This window comes from Aythya marila (genome assembly GCF_965140915.1).
Source record: "Aythya marila genome assembly, chromosome: 2".
Taxonomy (NCBI): Eukaryota; Metazoa; Chordata; class Aves; order Anseriformes; family Anatidae; genus Aythya; species Aythya marila.
Genome location: NC_139043.1, coordinates 32168972 through 32190658, shown reverse-complemented (window position 1 = coordinate 32190658; position 21687 = coordinate 32168972). Strand labels below are relative to the sequence as shown.

The window sequence follows — 21687 nt, the reverse complement described above, 5'->3', positions numbered from 1 at the left end:
AATAAATGAATAAATAAATAGGTGGATCATGAAATTCAATGCATTTTTTTGGTGCGTTTTAAACAGGTACTATATATGTTGCTCCCTTCCCATGGTATTCATAAGCTCTTTGCCACCACCTCCCGGTATTACTTTTGACTACGTAACCTTCACTGGCACCTCCCACGGTGAAACTTTACTGGTCATGGCCACTGAATTGGTGGTGTATGTTCGCATGCACATGCAGAACTGTTTTAATCCCTTCCCTGTGGTTTCCTTTTCCACAGTAGGCTCCCCAATATTCCAAGGCACAGTCTGAAGCAGTATAAACTTCCTGCTAAATGAATGTGGTTCAAGTTCTCAGCCCAACCTTGGGCAACAGGGACTGAACCACAGTCTCCTGAGTACAGAAGTATCAACATGCTACTGGAGTTTTTAAGTATAGTGGTTAGTGCATTGAAATACCTGTATTTTCTAGCACGGTACATTCTTAATGGTTTTCTTAGGCTTTTTGAATCTGTAGTTTGCACAACCATAAAAGAATAAAATAAAAACACAAGCCCACTGAAAGATTCTTCTCAAAACATGGTTTAGCCACAGTATAAACTCTACTGCATCTTCGTATGCCATTAAAATAAGTAATTTGCTTGAAAGTAAAACGATTTGAAATATATCCCCAGAAGTGAAATTCTTGATTTTTAATTTATATTTTATGAATATGCATATAATTTTATATTCATGTTATTTTTAATATCATCTATTTTACCATTAAAACATGCCACACACAAACACACACAAAAAACTCAGTCAAAAGCTACAGAAACATTGGCATCAGTGCTATCCCAAAACAATCAACAAAAGGAAGAGCAACTGACAACAATGGTGACATCAGATTGCTCATTTCTGCTTACTGAAAACTTTTAGCCTCAAAATCCATATACGTGCACAACTGATATACTCAACTTTATTTGAGTAGTTAGTTTATTATCTATATATAGATATACACAAAGCTGGATTAAGAATTGGACACCATAAGGCGATGCCAAGAGCTGCAAAACAAAGAATCAGTTATCATACAAGAATAGAGGCTCTTCTTGCACAATGTTCCAGTTAATGGTTAGTATGGAGAGCTAAAGAAAAATGGCTCAAATAAAATTATTATTCCTAAATCTGAAATGAGCATAAAATTACTCCTTGTGGAGTTAAGCTACTCCATACTATGTTTAAGATCCCCAGAAGTCCTTGCCAGCCCTCCCAAGCTTGGTTAAACAATACCAGATCTGGTGTCGTAATTTTTTCTGTGAAGAAAAGGAGGAGCTCCCTGTTCTTTTTTTTTTATGAAAGGAGGCAGGAGGCTTGCTAAAGTCATTCTGTGTGGGGTGTGTGTCACAATGACAGCAACATGTGGTATGTCCAGTGATGGCCCAGATTGTCTTAGTAAACCAATCTGCTTTATTAGAGCCTGCAACCAAGCGTGAGCACTGTCAAATAACCAGGAGATGTGTAAGCAGGCAGTGCATGGAGTTATTTCTTCAGGGATGAGGATGTCTCCTACATCGCTCACTTCGCTAGTCAGGGGCAACCTTATCGCTCTCTACAGGTACCTTAAAGGAGGCTGTAGTGAGGTGGGGGTTGGTCTGTTCTCCCACGTGCCTGGTGACAGGACGAGGGGGAATGGGCTTAAGTTGCGCCAGGGGAGTTTTAGGTTGGATCTTAGGAAGAACTTCTTTACTGAAAGGGTTGTTAGACATTGGAACAGGCTGCCTCATTTGCCTGGTGACTCCACCAGGGAAGTGGTGGAGTCACCATCCCTGGAAGTCTTTAAAAGATGTTTAGATGTAGAGCTTAGGGATATGGTTTAGTGGGGACTGTTAGTGTTAGGTCAGAGGTTGGACTTGATGATCTTGAGGTCTCTTCCAACCTAGAAATTCTGTGATTCTGTAAAACATAATCTCGTATTTAATGCAATCAAGCCAATTAACACTATATGAGCTTTATTTTAAAACATGTTGAGTTCAGTAGCCTCGGGAGCAGCCTTCATTCAGCAGTGATAAAACCACTCATACATTGGACAGAACTCTTACAGCACAGTAGCACCACTTGAGATCAAAAAATAGCCAGCGTTAAATGATGTTGACAACCTCTAGTAGCATCCTCCCAGCCACTTCAGTGACCGTTTCTGCAGCCTGTGAAAGACAGAGCCACCAACAAGAAGCTAGTTTCAATCTAAGTAAAGAAAACCATCTGGCAAGAACTCTCCGTCATCCCACCACCAGGCTGTTAAACGGCTGCACTGAGGCCGGCAGCTCCTGGGGTTGCGTACTGGGGGTGGTGGGGTGAGGAGAGGGCTGCACACACATCCGTTACCACTTCCCTCACCTCATTGCCAGACAAACCTCTGTTCCCCCTCTGAAATCCAGAGCTCCCTTTGTACCCTCTTTCTGCATTTCCCTGCTGGATTAGTTGACATGGCACAGAGTCGGCACGTTTGGGTAAGGACAGAGCCATGGCAGTTGTGTTGGTAACTCTTAATCTTTCTAAGATTCTGTTTGGGGTCCCCTACAAACATTTTCTTGCTTAGCTGGCTTTATGGCACCAGCACACCTGGTAAGGCAGGAGAATAACCACAATGTCTTCCTTTGTGAACCATAAGGGGCACAGAAGTGAGTTGTAGAAGGGACAGAGCACAAGAAATGGTAAGGATTTACTGTGACAGAGCAATGGAAAAGGACTCCAAACTGCTTATGTAAGTCCCATGGCTCTAATGGACTCCCACGGTGAGGTATACTTTAAAGTTTGGGTAAACTGGACTGAAATGATCCACATGTACCCGATGCTTATCTACACTGATGAGCCAGTGTGCTTTTTCTGATGCAATAGATACATATTTAAGGGACAATTAATTTTAAGTCTCTCTCTTCAGCCTGAAGATGTAAATGAGGAAGACAAGTAAATACGTATTGCTTTCACTTGAAATTCCTGCAGATGTTGCTCACAGCTGGCCATTAAACCTTACGAGAGTATCCACCTGTAGAACATGTCTCTTATTAGACCAATGGCCATCTCACACTATTTTGCTGATCTATGATTCTACTAGGAGAGTTATATTTTCATATGGCATATCATTTCTTCTGAGAGAAAAACTTCAACGGGTAAAAAGGCACTGAGGGAAGTCATGCGTTTAACCCCATCTCAAGCAAAAATGGGTTGGGCCTTCAGTCAAACAGATGCGCAAAGATCTAAAAAAAATTACAGCATTTATGGAGAAAAAAGGCATCTGAAAGAAAATCTGTGCCTTTCATGTTAATTCCTAACCCTTCTCCTGCCCCCTTTGACCCATGCCTTGAGCAAAGGGTTCTGCTTAGAGTCAGTCTGCCAATGCTTTCCAGGCAGGCCCCTGAAAGCAATGCTACCCTGTGTGCTCAGAAAAGGCAGACTAGCGTATAGCACATGGCCAAGATACAGACGCTTTTCTGCTCCCCCTCTCTCTGCAGGGACAGAACAGGGAAACAATGGCAGTGATAAATCTACTGGCAGATGCCACATTTATTCACACTGAGAGTGTAATTTCCCTCATATGGGCATTTTGCAATCTCTGTCTTATATGGGCAGATATATTTGCACATATGCAAACTAAAATCTGATTGATCACAATGGAAATTTCCCTGCTACTGTATCTTAATACTTGGATTGATAAACAATAATTTGTGGTCTCTGGAAATGATCTTATGAAATGCCTGTCTAGGCTTTAAACTGCAACTTTCAATTACCAGTTTAATCTGATACCAGTTTAATGTGATACTTCAGCAGTTTTTGCAACTATTCTTTAGTCAGAAATGCTATCACTTTATGTTACATATATGTAGGTCTGCTCTAATGCCAGTTTCCCTTCTGAAAACCACCATGTGATTTGCTTTTCAGATCATATTAATTAATCCTTCATTGGATTAAACTGCTGGGGTTTGTTATTTGTTATGCTGTTAGAAAACAGCTGGGTTTTACTAACTTCAGTGTAGTTTGCATGCAACTTAATATTACATCCATTACAAAACCCTTTTAAAGTTTAAAAAATGGTCTGTAATCTGAACGTCCTGTTGCATGGCATATTTAATTTATAAGCACTTTCATCTGTAGACAGTTTTTCCCATCACGTTTTTGTTTCCAGTTTTGATGGCAAACTACAGATAACAGAGCAGTCAGCTCTACTGTGAAAGCAAAGATACAGAGTAGATACCATTTGCTCAGGCAGGTATGCAGAACACAGCAGAAGCTACAAACAGTTCTGAGCACAACAGCTCCTTGTGGATAAAAGATAAAAGACATGACTTCTTCCAGTGAGTAGTAACTGTACATGACAAATAGCTGCACCATTATTTCAAGAAAATACCACAAAATAGGGAGCGATACATGGCTGTTGTCCACACTTCTCTTTGTGACCATTTCAGTGGTGTTTCTATAAATACTGCACATAAGCAGCTATAAAGAGAAAGACTTTAAAAATAGGTCATAGGCATTAGGAGCAGATTATACAGCACAGGTGGGAAACAATGATTTCTGGCACAAGTACAAATTGTGTCTGTGTGCAACATGTGGGAAGCCTCCATCAACACAAATCAGCTGCCACCAGTACTGAATGAACTCAAGTAATTTCAGAGCACAGCATGCATCTTTGACACAGTTCTGTTGTCTTCGATAACATATTTCTATATCTCAAGGGAGTAAAAAATCAGAAAAGAAAAATCATTTTTAATGTGGGTTGTGTGAATAGTCCTGTGAGGTGTGCCCATTATGAGACTGCACATCCATCACTGCTAGAGGTACTGGCTAAGAGAATAAAGAGAATTCCACTGAAAAGAGACTTACCATTCCTAGAAAACACGGTCAGAGCTGGGACAGGTCATGTAAACAGTGCCTCTAAGGCTAATTTCCTCAGGGAAACCTAGCTTGTGAACACTGAATAGTACAACTGGTACAACTGGATTCTCATGAGAACCTCAGCTGCACAGCCTTTGCTCATCCATCCATAGTGGGATGTACACTAGATAAATGATGGCCACCTCATTTTACAACAGAGAATCCTAAATGCTTTCTTAAAAGGCATAAAATAAGAACTGTCCTGTCTGTCTGCCTCCTCCCAAGATGCATCTTTTGGACACATCATTCTTCTGTCTTTGTTCTCTTGTTTAGCCTGTTCTCTTTAAAGGAAGCATAAGAAAGGAGAGCATGGCCCCAGATAAACAAGAAGCCAAGTATTGCCACTCTTCTTGTGGGTGACAGATGACACTCACTTCCAGTATTGTCTCATGAGCATGCTGGAAATACTTCAGTAAAATTTACCATTTATAAAGTTCGATACATTTAGTATCAAGAAAAATATGACATATATCAAACCCTTAGTCATATAGTTTTGAATTAGCAGCTTTTCCTTTACAGCTAGAAACTTATTTCTCATTCCTTCTGCTTTTGCTTTCCACCCTGTCCATAAGGCAGAAGGGAGAAAAGTCAACAATGTGTAAAAAGAGCATTTGCCACCATTCTAATACGTCCAATGTGAGTATCCACAGACAGATTTACAGAGGAGAAGCTGAAACTCAAATTAAGACTCAAAGAATAACATAACTTAATTCCCCATTCCCCTCTGGTCATTTTATTTGTTTGTTTGTTTTGTGTTTGTGGTTTTGTTATTGTTTTTGTCATTTTTTTTGTTTTTAAGGAAGAATATACTGGGAGAGTATACTGGGAGAACACAAAAAAAGAGTGTTTTGTGGAAAACCAAATCTCACGCATGTTTGTATACAGCCAAAATTGTTAACAGTTGAAATCAGTTTGAGATTGATCACCATGCCTAAAGACACATATGCAATAGTCCCCTTAAGACACACCTCTTAAAGGAGTAGAAAGATTCCTCACATTGTGTTTAGTCACTGACCAGGATGCCATGGCCATGGTCTTTGGCAGGAAACCATGTAGAGGAATGCAAAAACCACAAATATTAGCAGATCAATTGCCAGGTGAAAACTGTTGCAGAGACGATCTATTCCTTAAAAAATGTTTGTTCAATCAGAATACAACTGATGTGTTTTAAAAGCTTTTTCCTGAATGGATCACTTCGACATCTATAAAAATTTAATTTAATGCAATATATTGGCTATTTTGGCTGTTGCTACAAGAACTCAGTTAAGCTAACTGTGTTAATATTTTGTTCCATAAGAAGACAACCTGTCTAAAAACTTAAGAGAAAATATTAATCAACTGCATTGAACAGGAAAAAGTAGTTTTACGGCTGTTAGTCTATATCAAATATTGAATCACAAACGGTTGTTTTCTATAGGGCTTTTTCTTCTCATCTGTTCCTCAGCTCCCAGCCACATTGCCTGCACTCAGCCAGCTTCTAATTCTCAATTTCTAACATTCAACAGTACCTCGGTGTTCCAGTTTATGCTGTCAGGTTTGTGTCTTTCCTACCCAAGAAAAGCAGGAAAAAAATTGAGCATAGGAATGACAGATGTCCCACTGGTACTTGGATCCAGGTCCAGATACAGCCCACAGCAGCCAAGAATCAAACTGTTGGGCTCTGAAATGGAGCTCATTCAGTACAGATGAAATCTACAATTATCTACATAGCTCTACTACTTGCATCACACAGAAACTGTAATTTTACCAAGGATCCTGTATCAGCCAGATATTTACAAAAATAAATAAAATGCATTTCTTTAATATTTTATATATTTTACTCTATTTTTTTTTCTATTATTTTATATAACTTATATCATATAAAATACCATGAACTTTTGCTCTTAAATACGTACAACTACATACTCCTAAAGATCAGCAAACTTTTCAATGTGAACATCACACATGAGCCACAGCAGCAAAGTACCTGCTGGGCATAATCCTTGCCAGGTTGACATACCTGTAGTTGAGCAGCTATAAAAGTCATTCAGCTTCAGGAACTAAATTTCTGTGAGACTGCACATGAAACCCCACTGAGTGCCAGTGACTACATAGGCCTGACACTTGACTTTCTGCATTTTTATTTTCAAGCTACTCTCCCTCAAAAACTTCATCTGGAACCAAAAAATTGCTAGGCTGTACCATCACTAGTCTTGTACATTATAGTCAAAGAAGCACATGCCACACACCCATGAACTCTGAATTTAGAAAATCTGGGGAAAATTCTGACTGCACTGAAGTGAATATAAAATCTCACATTTACTTCAGCAAGGATGAATTTAACACATGCTCAGAATAACTGGAGAATATAGTTCAGATGTCACAGAGATTTCAATTTGGCAATGATGGAGTTTACAAAACAAAATTCATCAAGTTCAGTGAAATTCTTTCACTAGGGGAAATGAATTACGCAGTACGGCAAGATATGAAAACCTGAAAAAAACATACTAGATTTTTTTTTCAGAATTTGGTAATTGTTACATGGAGGTAGATGTGTTTAATTCAGATGAAAATCTGATTTGCATGATTCCTGAAAGTTTCAAGAAATATACTTTGATTTATTCTTTGGGCAAATCTTTGACATTAGTTGAAAAACAAACAAACAAACAAAACCTTATTTCTGTGTGATTTAGAGAAACACAATACAATATGTTTGAAATCTCAATGTATATTCTCCATTAAAAAATCATTTATTTTGGAACTAATTAAGAAGGCAATTAAATCCTTCAAAAATCATCAGCTAAAAAAAAAAAAAAAAGTTTTTTCTTTTTCTTCTAAAAGCATTAACACTAAAAAAATTACAGAGGATTTTATTGGTAATACGATTCAAGCAATGCTGCAGTTAAAAACATTTACAGGCTGCAGATATAACAGTTGATACAAGGCACTTTAAGTTATTAAATCTTCTCACACAGTCTTGCTTCTAAGAATGAAATGCTTGGCAGTGTATGATGCCAAAGTTCTCATTTTTCTACTGAGAATTTAGCTGGCATGTATCTTTGGAATTGGCCTATATCGGTTGAAATTTAGCTGCACTAGTACTTTTCATTGCAAGACATTCACAGTGGAAGAGATTGTACTTCAGCAGGTTACCAGTAAACCCTTCCTGCACGGTTTTCTATTCAGAAAACTATGCTTTATGAATAGACTAAACTTAGTTTCCTCATGTCTACTGTGTATGGGGTCTAAATAATACTGCATGTAAAAGACATGTCATAAAAATGCCACCTGGCCTTTCTGGACAAAAAAGAGTTCTGTAGCTGTTCTGTAAAAGACGTGCACAATTATTTAGTTGGGAAAAAAAAAATTACTTGGGAAAACTAACAGCAGTCAGCAGATTGACTGCTGAAATGGAAACTATGTGAACAGTGTGGCTGGGATGGTGATTCCACCCTTTCAGTCTCAGGGATGCGCATCCCTGCCATCTCATTCTTTAGCAATTTGGCCTTGAACAATAATGCATCCTCAGGTGATCAGATCCAGACATAGAGAAATGTAGAGGTTTCATATTTCTTGATGGTTCTAGATATTCTAATGATGACAAAACACACCAAATATTTCATTAATTTTCCCTTTTCTTTTATTGAAAGCCTAATACTTACTTAGTCCACTGTCATGTTACAGCTTGATACACTAATTGAGAGAAGCAAGGAACGTGGTATTCCCCATGCTATCTGCTAGCTTCCCTGAAAAGAAGTCTGAGCGAGTCTACAGAAGGTACATCACCATGCCCATTCAATTCTTTATTTTTTTCATGTGCCAACTGCAGGTTCGGGATGTTTTTCCAAGGATATTAGAAGGTCATTTCACAGAGATCAATAACAAGGACAATGTATTTTGACTGGCATCAACAACCTGGTTAAATTCAAACTGGTGCTCTAGAGATGAAGATCTCAAGATTACTACCAATCCCCTGAGCTAACCAGCATTCCTCTAAAATGAACTTGTTAATTCTGCCTTAAACTCATTTGCATTGCTCACTTCTCCCACTGCTTTCACCAGTGTTTGACATTCTAAGCAACCTCTCCTACAGAAATTCTTCCTTGATGTCTTATTGACAAGACAGCACACCTGTATAAACTCAGTCCAAGTCTTTGCATTAGTTACAATCTTAAACTGCTGACTATCAGAGATCCCATTGCTTTCCTTTGAGAGTGCTATATGCAGGGTACCTCTTTAAGTTCTGTTTAGCCTCCTTTCTTTTAAGCTATGTAGGCCGTTCATGTCCTTTGTACTACAAATAGAACTGATACAGTTAATTGAAGGCATCCCTGCTGCTGAATTTAGCCTGCTAGTCCGGTAGTCTGAAACTTCAGAGGAAGTTCCTCTAACACAGAATGAAAGGCTACTTTAATTTCCTCTGACCCTGTTATGGGCCAAAACTTTTTGACAGAAAGGATTTATTATTTTTTTTTGATTCACTAGGAAGAAGCAGTTTTACCCTTCCAGCAATGTTTTATGCTTCCAGCGTTCACATCAAGCAGAAGGTGCATAACTTACTAGCATACAAACACCAGCATACACGTATCCGATCAGAATGCAGAAAACATATGCCTGTACATCTAGAGGAGAGATTCCTATAATCTTCTGCTTCCACGGGGATTGTTAAAAGGTGGCATAGTTACAATTCTTTTGTGAGTGCTCAGATTACACTGCAAACGTGCAGCATGATACTCATTCCAAAACTGGAAAAAAATGTCAGCAGTCTCTTTCCCTCTTCATTTATGTGTAGGCAACATTTACCAGATCAAACTATACTATCAAATATGGTTGTTCTTTCCTAAGGAAACAGGAGGTAGTGCTAGTGAACGTGCTTGTACACATAACCAGAAAAATAACTTAAAATCTGCAGAAAAAGATGCAATTTGCTTCACAACACTTGAAACTACTTTTCTTGAAAAGCATACTTTAATTCTGCTATTAAGTAACTCAATATTTTTTAAGTAGGAGTGCATTCAGAAGCCTGTGATTCTGGCAACACTGTTTCCATTTTAAACTATTCAGAATTTCTAGGGCTGTGATATTTTGCTCCAAAATAATACTGAGTTTGGAGGTCTTGACCCCATCTTCTCAATTGCTTTTGCTAATTTAACAGAAAAGGTTTTGAGGTTAGGACTGTAAATACCTAGCTGCTTTATTATCCTGGATTATTTTCTTTTGCTCCTATCATTTAATATGTCTGCATTTCTGGAAATATTTTTTTCGAGGTCAAACTGTAAAATGCAGTGGTTGCTGTCAGTAATTGGGGGTGAGAGGGTGTAATTATGCATGACCAAGTTGTTTGATTTATAAATACACTTTCTCTGAATTTCCATTAATTACTTCCCATTGAAATTTCCTAAGAATTACAATATAGAGAGCATCTGTATGGGGAAGTTTGAGTAAAGTTGATGAATGTAAGCCATTTTATGTAAACTGGCCTCAAAAAGGATTTATGCTAACCACTAAGCCTTTTCCAATGCAAGCTTTCCTCTGCAGGGGTGAGTTGTGGAAATTTTTGAGAGAAGAGGGTAAACCCAACTACCTACAGCACAGTGCAAATGAATGACAGCAGAGCACTCTCCATAAAATATTCTCTTTTCCTGTTGGCACCATATAAAGTTGGGTCCCAATTTGAGGACTTAAAAAAGAAAATCACAAAACAAATGCCCAACAACCCTTTAGCAGGTAATCTTACTCCAACCAGAAATGTGCAGAGGAGAGGGGCTATAAAGCAAAGCCCTTAATTTCAGATGAAACACGGATAATTCTGTGAGTTGTTCTTCCTTTCTGGATAACCAGATAAAAGCAGTTGCATAACACCTTGAACACCTCGAAGCTGGAGGGGTTTGTTGCCTATCACCCTGCAACACCACAGTGTCAGCCTTGGATGTCTTGGTCTGAGGAAAGCAAACCCCAGAAAAAGCCAGAGCAAACCACCAAGACGCCCTGAATATTTCCACTGGGCCATGACACCAGAGTAGGGGGGTGGGTATGTTTTGTTTTAATGAGGGCTGAATATGAGTCACATTTTTGCATGTTGCTCAACACTGTGGATAATGTTGATAAACAGGATGATTACTGCACTAAAAGGACATTTATAGAAAAATTAGCACAGATGGGGTGAAATTATAAATATGTTGTCTGGACATCTGTGTCATTTATACAGAAAAAAAACTGAAGTGACTGGTAATTACCCACATTTAGTGGAGCAAATAAGGAAAGCTTATTCAATATGAAAATAATATAGTACGCCTTTGGCCCCCATCCAGCAAAACTATATAGGCAACAAACCTTTAGGCTCAGACTGGATACTGTCTGAGTCTTGCACAGGCACAAACTAGCACTGGCTTTCTCCCATGGTGAATCTACAAGCTGAGAAGTATCAACTGACCAGCTCATTGACTAGCTTCTCCATATTACATATACTCATCCGTAAGCTCAATAGGCTAAAAGACAAAGCTTTTAGAAATCACAAATAATTGGAAAAGGTTTACCAAAATTATATAATGCGAAAAGAAACCACAGAGAAGAGCTGAAGAACCTTTAGATAACATTAGCTTCCCTACAACATCTAAACTCTAAGTTATATATCTTTCTTCAATTCACTATTGCTGCTCCCAAAACTGCCTCTTTTTTTTTTTTTTTTTTTTTTTTTTTTTTTTTTTTAAATGAGGGTGGCCATGATTTTTCTGGTGTTATTTACTTTCTTGAAGAATTTTTTGCTACTGTAAAGTTCCGCAATACTCAGAAGATGATAGAAAGACTTCTCTAGGACTTTTAAATTGATGTTAAGGATTGATTTTGGACGTACTTTCAGTCACAAACATTTTATTTATCATTTAGGGTGATGTGTCCTTTGAGCACAACTGTTTATTTCAGAAATGGCAATAAGAAAAATGAGAGGTGGAATCCATTTCAAACATAACTCTCTCCCTCTAAGACATCAGTTTTCCAAGGGATGCTGTGTAGCATCCATTATATTTAAAATGGCTTCTTCTCCTCTAATTGGATTCCAGATGATTATTTTTGCCAAAAAACAAAGGTTTTCTATGTTCATAAAATAATTAGGCCTGATTGCAAATCAAATTATCCAATTTCAAAGGCTTGTTTCCCTCTCTGAAATGCCTGTTACAGACAGACTACAGATGACTAAGCCTTGTGTCATCTTGTGGCTTTATTAGGAGAATGTTCTAAGTCCTTCACTTTCTCTGTAATCAGAACTATAATTTCTTCAGGTTATTTTAAGATCGAGTTATAGCTAAAGCAGGAAACTCAATTTTATTCTGAGCTCCAGACATGTCGACACAGCAAAGCAGGGCTCCAGTTTTATAGGCTATCTCCTTACATAAAACCAGCCTAACACTGGTATTAAATTTGAGTTCTCTACGAGATGCACCATGCTGACTACTATCAGATAGCTCTGTATTCGTGGAATGAAGAGTGGCACAAATGTTTGTTTTCATAATCTGTTTATAAGCTGCCCTTGTAGAAACAATATAGGCTCAGTATGGTCACTTCTTTCTCTCTTGCCCATTTTTAAACAAATAAGGAAAAACAACCCTGTACCCAAATGAAAGAGAAGAGATAAAACAGCAAATATATGCCCTCAAACTACCTAAAGACAAGCTCAGAACATGTGTTTCCATTTAGCTCCTCAGCTTTGTTAGTGGCATTTTTTTCAGTAAAATCCCAGTAATTTATAGAATTCTTTCTACTGAGGCAGGCTATGTGCTCCTAATTCTGCTAAGATACTTAATCATGATGTAAGCTATTATATGTAAGCTGTTATATAGTATAAAGAAGGGACAATTGCCCTTCAAGGCTATCTATCTTTAAAATGTAAAAGCATCTAACAAAAGCTTTAAGAAAACATACAATGAGCTTTAGAAATCCAATGTGTGATGAAATGTAAAAGCAAATTAGCAGCGACACTGCAGCCATGAGGTTTTCTTGGGGCTGTGGAAAAAATAGAACATGGTTAGTACTCCACTACTTTTCAACAGCCTAAAGTGGGCCTCACAGCTAAAATGTCATCTCACATTTGATTTTCTATTGCCAGGCTACAATTTAATTAACTCTTTGTTGTCAGTATGCTATTTGCAACTCAATAAAATATCATTCCTCTTTCTGCTGACTTCTCACCACCACCAGAAGAGCCTGAAGTTGGTCATAGTATTAACAAGTTACTTCCATCTACACCCACTACTTTCTGCAATTTTCTTCTCTCTGCTTCCCCTTTTTCATTATTTCCCTGCCCTTTTCCCCCATGTTGTAAAATCTGTCTCCAAATTCTTGTTTTATATACGTATCCTTGATGTCGTTCATAATCTCTTTCTGTTCTGCACTGTGTATTAAAAGTACACAAAAAGGAACTCATGCTAACGAAGGAACTACTCACTGCTCCAGGAATAAAATGCTGTTCTGGAACAAGACTTCCCAGCGGGAATCCAAATATGCTTTTTGCCTTTCTATCTCGCTTTCACATCTACGGCTTATTACCACTGGGTGAAGGAACATAGCTGAAATTTATTATTTATCACTATTACTGTTGTTGCAGTTATTATTGTTGTTATTACTATTAATACAATGTTGCCTATTCATAAAGCTTTAGACTAAAAACTAGAATATGTCCCTAGTGGGAGCTACCTGAACATGAAAGAGAGGGAAAACAGAAAAATAGAGCTCCTTGCTCTCTGTATCCCTTCCCCTTCCTTTGGAGCTCAGAAGCTGTAGGCACTATAAGAAATCACAACTGTAGTTCACATTATGAATTCAAATCAGCGTTCTCAGTTCCAATACTTTCTTTAAAACTACATAAATCATAAACTTACAAAATGAAAAATATTACATCTAATGAGCCCAGGTATAAAGATATGAACGGATTCCACAAATCTTGAATGATTCCAACTCCAGCTTACAAAAAGGGATCTAAATCCATATGAAAACTTTGCTTTAGAAGTGTAGCATGCTTCATAAATGAAGCTGACCTATATAAGGCTATGAGATAACCTTCAAAAGGTAGTCCAAGTGTCAGGAGGACACTTCAGTACATGGACTGCAAAATTGCTTATCTGCATGTCTAATTTAGAAATATGATTACATATAGTACAGATTCCAGAATTGTTATCTAGAATAGCAATTCTTATCTCACTCATATTATGGGAATCCCTATGCCAATGCAAATGTTTCAGGGATGATCAAGTAGAGTCAAAGCTCATTCACATATCAGCAAATGATATATTTAGTTAACCAGAGGCCTTATTTCACTTAATTTGGTTAACGCTTTTAGTAGTTGAGCACAGAATTGAGAGGGGTGAATTTAATCAAGGAACTTCACTGCATGGTTTGTTTTAATTCAGAAAGTGAAGCAGCTCTGAACAGTGACCACAACAGAGAAAGTACTGCTAGAAAGCAAATGGAATCGGCAGTCCCTGACATGAGCATTACCAATAGCAAACACTTCATTGAGTTTTCACTGACTCAAGCTCATTCAAATGGGTACATTCCTGCCTCCAGGTAAACCGTGTATAAGCCCAAAGCTTCAATGTTCTGCATGAGAAGATAAGTACTGAAGGTAATGAAAAAATTGGTCATTCTGCTTCCTAAACAGAAAGCATGGAGACAGAACAGTAGTTCAAAAGAAACAGCTAAACAAAATGTTGATGTGTCTGTCTTTACCCTTACCTCTCCTTAATAAAGTAACACTTACACATGCAAGACTAAACGTACATTCTGGCTGCCTGAAAGCCTAACCTCACCATGCAGCTCAGTGAAAGATTAGCAGCAAAATGTCACCTCAGCATGTTTTACAGGAGCACTGAAGCATTCAAAGTTCCTCCACCCTCCCTCGCTAGAAACTAACGCTATAAAAATGACTGCACAGTGTAAGAGGAAGATCTCAAGAGGGGCCAATTTCCATTAATTAGGCATTCCAAATAAGAAGTGCAAACAGTAACTATATTTTCTCTTTAGAATGCAGGCAGCTGCTAATTAATTTACTAAAGAACACAAACATTCTTCTGCCTGTCAGTACCGATAGTGAACCACTGTTCCTCTGTTTTCCTGACTATTAGCAACATGAACCTGGTATGGTTTAGGACACAATCAAATCTGCATCCAAAACCATGCTGATTAACTGGAGAGAGGCTGACAGTAAATCATTTTCTCATGACTGTTTGGAAGTTTTCATCAACAGATTCCCAGGAGAACATTTCAGCTTCCTCTTTCTCCTTTCCTTCCTTCCTCATCCATACCACATCAGAATTACCCTGTTCATTACAGCTCTCTTCAGGTTATTGGAGTCAGCTGGAGAGATATTATACTTAAGCTGCCGCCCTAACTTAAGAAGGCAACACAAAGTGCTATTAAGAGGCTGGAATGCTGGTAGTTTCAGGGTTCTTGTGATACCATGGTCACCTCAAAAACACAGGAAAGGACAGGACAGGACCCTGTTATCCTGAGGCAGTGGGTTTGGAACAAGCCTATGGTCATTACATAGCTTCAAAGAAATTGTGATGAAAGTAGAAAGCGTTTCCCAAATGGAAAAATCATAGTAAGTGTTTTCTTTACTTTATATAACCTCTAGGTGTTCCCCAGAACAATTATATGATTTATAACTACCTGAACAAGTGGCTTAATTCCGCCAGACCCTTAGTTCTCAATTCTGCAATGTTTAATACCTGGAAAAACACTTTTTGAGTGCTTTTACTGCTATTGCCAGCTAATTATGGAACCAAAGGAAACATATCCATAAATATTTTAATAATATACCGAGAATTAATCCAAAACAATAGAAAACATGTTAATGAATAAAGAGGGATAATACTTGTTTCCGTGATTTTTCTGAAATCGTTACGAGTGAACCAACAAAATAATGGCTTGCATGTTGTAGAAAAGCCACTGGAAACAAAAACAGTTCAACAAGAACTGATAGTATTTCTTAGAAATATTATCCTATGCACTTGTTTTGTATCAGTTGCTTACTCTCAACAATTCTTACCCAAACAGGCTTTAGCAAAATTCAAAGCAATGATACATTGAAAGAAAATGTTAAAACTCCCAGAAACCATATATAACATTTTGATGAAGCAGAGCAGAAAGCTCAGCTAATTGTTCCTTGCTTGTAGTGAAGCTCACTTCACCCTATATAAAGATAAATCATTTTTTGCCTCACATAAGCGTTTGTTTTTTTAAAGATGAAGAGTCATTTTTTATATTAACTATGGTAATAGAATTCTACTCATACTGCATTAAGATCTCCTGTTCTGCCTTAAATAACAGTACTACACAATGTAAGCATGTTGAAACCTCAGGCCCTTACCTGTTTAAAGAGGGCACCAAGTATTCATGAACACTTGGTATTTTGTACACTCTGGTTCCCATCCATAACACAGCAACAACAATCCCCCACATTTCACAAAAAAGGTGCCATGTGAATATATGAAAACTTAAGGAGAGTTGCAAAAAGTGACCTCATGAAGAAATTAATAAATTTTGCATGCTGAATAGGATACACATGTAGTGAATTTAGTAACTCCTGTTGTCAGGCATGAAAAAATGAAGTTATAGCAACACTTTTATCTTTCATTCACTCTGAACGTAAGTAAGGCAGAGGTCCAACAGGAAAAATATTGATGTAATTACGTGGTCCTTATTCCTACTGGCTTCTTGCACTGTTGTCCCTTCTTGGGTTCTCCATTCACTGTTTAGCACCTCAGTCTTACCTCCTGCTGCTGCTTCTATCATCACTCATTCAGTCCCCCCCCACTTCCCACTATGCCCTGGCTTCTCAAGTAGTTGAGTCCTCAACCAGAGCTAGTTTCCTTGGCTGACCAGTTGTTTCACCCCATTCACAGTTTGCTTTTCTCACCTTTTCTCCCTTATGCTTTCAGTTTCCAACTGGTCTTTCATCAGAATCTACTCCCTACCATGTTTTGTGATTGAAGTAGAGTGGACTCAAGGTACCCCAGGCTCCTGCCTTTGTTCAGGTGCCTGTGATTGGATCAGGGCTGCTTTCCATTGCCTGGTGATGAATAACAAGACTGCTAAAAAGGACAACACAACATGCTAATTGGAGACAGAATATCTTGACATTTTATCAGCAACATGATAGCAAAACTTCTACAATTTACATACAGCCATCAATAATAGATTTTCACAAAGTTGCATTTTGGCCACAAACATGCCAAGTTTGATTTAAAGCCCAGAGAATACCAGAATCTTTTACTCCAGAATACTGATGGAATTTTTGAAGGCCAGATAATTCATTTTTGTCTAACTCCTTCTTCAAAAATGCTTGAAACATTTTTGCCAAAAATAATGGGTGAGGGACAGCCACATTTTAGCAGACAGCAGAACGGCACCTTTAAAAGTCTCACAAATATTTCATTTCATTCAAAACTAAAAAAAAATAAATGTTCTAATAAACATTCTAATAAATGTTAGTAGCAAATCACACTAGTCCGAAAATCTCAAAGGCTGTTTACAAGTAAATCTCATCATTTTTGACCACAAGTACAATAACTATTCTGTTCTAATAAAAAATGTGTTTTTTCATTCACAAAAACAAACAAACAAACAAAAAAAAACAACAACAATACACTGATAAACTCAACTGTAAGAATGAAATTGATGCTGAAAGGAAAGACTTATCAGTACTTTCCTGTTAACAGATGGCTAAAAATAAAGTGTAACAGATGTAATACATGGCGTATGGTAATCTTGCCACCTTGCTGTCCCAAAATGCATTTTCCCTTGGCTGTTGAAAAGTTCAGGCAATATAATTCCAGGTAACTGACAGTTCATCCATCCATTTTAAGACCTCATATAAACTTGTATCCTAAGGAATTAAATTCATTCACCTACAAGTTCTTTGTAACCATGAAACTAGAAATTATTTTCTTCTCCATACAGAGGTACTTCCTCAAAATATATGCTTCTGGTTAAAGGAGTGTTATTTCTACAAAGCCCTTTCAAAGATCGAAACCAGTTTAAGATGACAATGAACATCCAACCAAGTCAGCAATGCCACTAGAAAAAATCATTTGAAAAAAAATAATAATTATGAATAAATTTATATTATTTTGAACTTTACATATGTTATTACTCCTACAGGTTACAAACAGATTTCTATGGAATTTGTGTTAATATAGTATCTAAAACAACATACACCAAATTGCTGAAAGTTGCTGTTGAACTGATTGCATGTATAGCAGATCTTACAAAATCTGTTCCATTTTGAGTTATAACTGAGATCAAGACTCATTTAAGGAAGAAGTTCTCAGTACTTGGGACTTCTGCTTTCTGTTCGAGCAAAGATCTGGTGTCGTTTTCAATGAGAGCAGAAAGTATATGACTTCATCATTTTATTATAGTATTGTAATCATTCTTAGCATGTAATCAATACAAACTCTTTATACAGTCTTTTAATTTAACCTAATTCTTTAAGGGGATCTTTTCTTGACCAGACATTTTCAGAATCAGTCAACCAAAGGTTTTCTATGCAAAAGCCTTGTGGAGTGAGTCTATATATAATACATACCATTTCAGATTGATGAAGAATTGAAAGGGTCTCTAAACATGTAGTGCTAACTAGGCATAACTATTTTATTCATAACTTTATTTATCCAGAATTTATTTGCACACTCCCAAAAAAATAAAGAATAAACTACGGCTCTTACCCTACAATGAGCCTGGAGTTCTTCCCAATGGCATGACCACAGTGTAGTAATAAAACAGGGACAAACCTTTCATTTACTTCACTGCTTACCTGTAGCAAGGTAACTTCAGCAGCAGGGAGCTCAGCTTAGCCTAACCGCCTATCTAATTTCCTTACTTCTCAAGCAGAAATAGCTGCAGTGTAGACATAGGTGCCAAAAGAAATGCGTAAGAATATGGAGCACAGGCTCCAGGCTCAGCCATGCATGCCAGCCCTGAGGTCTCAGTTCTACAGATAAAATATTTCCTGAAAGACTGAAAAAACATCCCCATGTGATTTTGTTCTTTCTAGAATAAGTAAGAATAATATTAAATTTTATACTTTCCTTTTCAAGTTAGGAGAAGTACATAAACCTTCACACATGCACATTTGCTTTTGGCCTACGTTCAAGCAAATGAAATTTTGAATCAGAGGGTAACTTTTTCCTGAATATTTTTCTGTAGATAAAGACAGACAATTGAAAAAAGATGGTAATTTAATCCCAGGCTTGACCAGCAGCCAGCGGCCATAACCTAAGCATTAATTTTGGAAACACAATCATTTTTTTTAGATTTTTGACCAGTTAGATATCTATTCATATCCCTGTGAATAATTGATCAACATCCTTCATCATTTAGAGACAGTCACAAAATGAAGTGGACAGGAACTCATCCTCAACTACTGGACAGATAGTCTTTCTGTATATCATATCAAGCAAGCAAACATGTCCTAAATGAGTCTGCTAGAATGCTGAAAGTGACTGTTATCAGCATAACTGGGAGCTATTTCTATTTTGTGATTGCAAATCATCCAGTATGAATGAATTCTACAAACTATGCAGATAGGCAAAATGCAAGCAGGACTTCTGTTTATTTGTTAGTTTTGTTTTCCAAATTATACACGCTTTTTTAAACTCTTTAGATTTTCTTAGCTAGCAATTTTCCCCCTACAAGGATGGGTTTCATTGTACCAAAGCAGCGTCCAAGCTTCACAAAGGTGTTACAATTAACTCTGTAGCTTTGCATGAATAGAAAAAGAATATGGGAAAAATACCAATAGAAAGAAAATTAAAGAAAAAATTTGACTCCCTCTTCTTTAACTTTGGGAAAGGTCAATATGAAAAAAGGATATTATCAGTCAAGAAGGTGAAATGAATAAACAAAGTGATAAGGACTTTTACAGTGTAAGGCAGATGCCTCCTGGCAGATGAACACATTAAAATATTTATGGACAGCTCATTCAAAATAAAACAAACATTAAGCACTGAGATATGCCACTATGCATGCCAACTTCTCATCTTAATCCATTTTCACTTACTGAAAATTTGATGGGCTGCAGATTTATTTTTTTTTATTCTTTGATCTGAAAAGTCATAGTAAACATGCAAGTACCATATTAATATCCTTGGGAAATAAACAGTTACTTTTTAAAATTAAATTTAGCAAATTTGAATTTCCAGCATGCCCCAAGGTTTTCTTTTCTCTTTTAATGCATAGACACCTCATACCTAACATAAATAAACTTTACACGTGTATGACATCCTCCAAACCAAAGAATCCCAAGCCAGATTATAAACATCTTCATCTTATTTCCTCAGTGATAGGAGAAGTACATTTGTGTGTATCTGGACCACTGCATAGCCACTAGGATGTTTACCATCTTCATCTTTCTCTGCTAATGTAAAGTCACAATTCAGGGAATCCCAAGAACAGACATCAGTAAACTTTGCTATATACTATATGGGTCATTCCAAAAAGAAACATGAGAAAGCTCTTCTATAGCACATGAGACACAACCTTCCCAGCTTAGAAGAAAACAGATGAAGAAGTGACAGAGGAAAAGATTGTGGTGAGCCCTGTGAAGAAAGAAAGAATACGAAATGCTGTGCTTTATATAGGATGCAAGCATACAGCTCTATACATGAAGTTTACATAAATTAAAACAGAACTCGCATTTCCTAGCAGTCAAATCTCCTAAAGGCTGGAGCTTTCCCAAACTGCATTTGTTTCATCTGAGTGAAATTAGCAGTACCCAGAAAATTGTCAATATTTTGACACCAAGATGTAAGATTTGAAGACAGTGGAGTGAAATGAGGCAAATTACTCCAGGAGGTAGCCAGGGATGATAGGCAGTTACTGCTGATTTTCAAAGCTACAACCAGCAGTCTTCTAAGAGCTTATCTCAAACCCAGGGGGGGCAGAGGTATCCAGTCTATGTAACAGCACATCACCAGTCCTGCCCACCATGTGGGGTACTCCTTTTCCAAAGAGTGGCCACTGAGTGGAAAAAGATACTCTTCCAGTGTTGCCATCTGACAGAATAGAAAATGTGCTTTTGAGAGTGCAGCCAAGAACGGATGAAAAAAGAGGTGGCAAGTATGAAATCAAATTCCTACCCCTGTTGCCTTTCACTATACAGTATTTTATTTCATTTTTTCTCTATTACCCACATGATATAATATTATCAACTATTTCATTAAGACAGAGATTTTTAAAAGCTGAGAAAACTTACAGCTAGGGCACATAGAAAAAAGAGTAAGCAAAAGAACTAAGTATTAACTAAACATGGTGAAAATGGCTGAGAGATTAAAGGCCTATGCTCTGAGCTATTGAACAGTGGATCCAATCCACTGCTAGTTAGAAATCTCAGGCTCAGGTGTGTCCAAAAGCCTCTAATTCAAGGGCAGATCCTGCCTGACTTAACAGCAGTGGAAAGTTGTGATGGGGCTAACAGCTTGAGTGTGTAAAGCTACTGAGCATGAAATCTTGGGCAGAAATGAACATTAATTATGTTCCTTTCCCTAAATAAATAGACATACAGTCCTTGAAGCAACACAACACAAACAGTTCTACATGATCTGGTCAATGTTAACTAAAACATATTTATTATGGATATAGATTACTACAACTAAAGCCAAAAGAAAGTTCCTCAAAACTGCCACTGAGAAATGAATTACACATTAGACAAGGCAAGACAACACAGTTGTATTGCTTCCATGCTGTAACATTCACATTGGCATAATGCAACATTTTGTCTGCTTTCATGACCCCTAAGAAGTACAAGAATACTTGAAAAGT

At 37.5% G+C, this 21687-nt stretch overlaps 1 protein-coding gene across 1 annotated transcript in view; it reads right to left on the bottom strand.

Annotated features, from left to right (window-relative positions):
• Positions 1-21687, bottom strand: part of HDAC9 (histone deacetylase 9) — a gene marked incomplete at its 3' end in the record, with an annotated part of 402701 nt that overhangs the window by 243948 nt on the left and 137066 nt on the right.